Source organism: Lycium ferocissimum, chromosome 12 (assembly GCF_029784015.1).
Source record: "Lycium ferocissimum isolate CSIRO_LF1 chromosome 12, AGI_CSIRO_Lferr_CH_V1, whole genome shotgun sequence".
Taxonomy (NCBI): Eukaryota; Viridiplantae; Streptophyta; class Magnoliopsida; order Solanales; family Solanaceae; genus Lycium; species Lycium ferocissimum.
This window is the reverse complement of record NC_081353.1, coordinates 9996363-9999097: the sequence shown is the minus strand read 5'-3', so window position 1 is coordinate 9999097 and position 2735 is coordinate 9996363.

Sequence of the window (2735 nt, the reverse complement as noted above, 5' to 3'; positions counted from 1 at the left end):
GCTTCCCGTTCTCCTTTAATGCACTCGTTTACCTTCAATGGAATTCGTATCGATATTAGCTATATATGTCACGACCCAGCCCCGTGGGCCGCGACTGACGCCCTATTTGGACACCCAAACAGACTTTCAGATCAAATCATCATAATTTAGCTTAGCTCAAATATCATATTCGTCATTATTAGCAGAAGTGAAAATAAATACTATTTTAAGCGGTCGCGCGTACAAGAGTGTCACATCAAAGTCAGAGGGGCGGCGGAATATACATCGCCGGACATATATGCACATATACAAACATAAGGGCCATTATGGCCACCATAACCAACGGGACCGCATTCAGATGCAAATCATGAACAAATCGAACATACATAGGACCCACGACCCACAAATATGACTACGAGCCTCTACAAATCATATCGGAATCATATGACGGGACGGGCCCCGCCGTACCCCCAAATAGTCAAATATACGGAAACATGTACATCACAAAAGATATGTACCAATATATGGGCTCGGGTCAAAAGGGCACTGCAGAATATGACGAGAATGTGTGGCTACAGCGACGGATCACGAACCTGCGGACTGCCGGGCATGAAACGCGGCCCCCAGAAGAAGAGGGGTCGATGAAAGATGTCTTGGTATGTAAAGCATAAAGTGCGAGAATCCAAACCATAACTAAAGTGAAGGGTACGGAAAGAAAATACTGGGATCAAAGTATCGAGAATACGGGCGAAGTCACATGTACATAATGCAAATAGAAAATCATGCATAAAGCTCGAGCCGTGGTCACCACTCCGACGGGTGCCACAACACATACTCCGGAAGGTTTCAAATCTCGGTACAAACCCCGAACATATCATATCACACGTATCATATCGTGACATATCATGTCATCGTAACAAACTATGTAATCAGCCATATCACGAAGATAACTCCATATACGGTAACCGGCCTGTGGCGAGGTCTCGGGAAACCGCAACACGAGATACTTCCGAATTTATCATAGTGCGCACGATCCAAAAACCGGCCGAGGAACCGGCGAACGATGTCATAGTATAGGCACGAGCGGAAGTGAGGGAGAAGCCATATGCATATACCTAATTAAACTTCAAGACTCGGCAAATAAATACATACACATATTCATATTAAGATCAGAAGGCTTAAAGTAAGCATTGGGTCTGTCGGAATTGATATACAAAAGATATGAGTCTTTAGATTTATAAAACTTTCGAAAAATACTTCATAAACTATTCTCTGAAAATTTAGTGTCGTTTACATTTAGAAGATTTCATATAACTTATGGAACACACCAAACGGAGTCTCAAATTCATAGGCAAAGGTCCTCCCTTTATATCATACGAAAGTAGGTTAAGCAAGACTAACGAAAGAAATCTCGGGGCTAGTGGGCCCACCTCGGGTCAAGTCGAGGTGGCGGACATAAATCACGAACTTTAGACTCTATGGAGTCATCCATGTAAGTTTCAAAACAATTCCATCACATTTGCGCAATTTATGGACATTCGAATAGTTTTCCAACAAAACATAGAAGTCATGATTCAATTGTGCTGAATGAATAGTAACAAAAATCAAACTCGGGTTTTGATAAGCGAGAATAACCCCAGAGGCTCAAATTCAAACCTATATATCTAGGACATGCCAAAAGAAGAAAAGGGATAGCTTTACCTACCTTTCTTGCCTTTTATGCTACTTCGAAAACTCAAATCCCGTTTCATCCCAGAGACCTACAAATGGTCACATTTACCAATTACTATTCATAAGGCTTAAAATTCCAACCTTGGTTTAGTATTTGTCTACCGAAATTTTGGCAAAGATCTCCCCTACAAATATAACACCCCGAGAATTTAACTCGGCTCGAATGTCAACAACAACAACCACAACAATATCAACAATCATCAAGATCACAACAAGACACATTCTAACATAATTTTCCCTTCCTTTCTACATAATGTGACTCTTCCATTCTAACTTCACACCATCCACCTAATATTAACATTTTTCCGTATTCATTAACTAACTCAAGATTACTCAAATATATTTCAATATCATTTCGAGCAACGCTCAAGGATTCAAGCAATTCCGCCAATTCCATATGCTATCCAAAACTTCATCAAATGCGACGAAACTACCAAATCACCTTGTATTCTTCCAAACTCATTAACAACAACCATAATTCACATGTAGAATCTCATTTCTATACTTATAACAAAAATCATATAAAAATCACAAAATTTCTCATAATGACATACATGCCATTTCTACGCCAATTTGAATCGTTTAAGACTTATTTACGTCATAAATATCATAACGATACAACTAGCAACCTAAATGAATTTCATTTCATCTTCTTCCCACACCATGCATACCACACGGCCATATACCCCTTTACACACACACACGGCCCTGCACACACACACCACAATTCCATAATCTTCATACAATTCTAATCATCCTAACATACATACTTATTCCATAACACAAAAGAATAGAAATCTTACCTTGTTTGTTTTTGTTTTTTTTTTTTTTCTTCCAAATTCTCCTCTTTGAAAAGAACACTCTTTTGCTTCCAAGTTGGTATCACATAGAAGAGAACCTTGAGCTTAGTATTAATTTAACAAGGAATGAATTTTTGGACTAAAGATTTGAGCTCAAGAATTTTTCTCTCTTCTTCTTCTTTTATTTTTGAAGGGGCCGAACCCCTCTCCTTGCTCTTGCTCTCT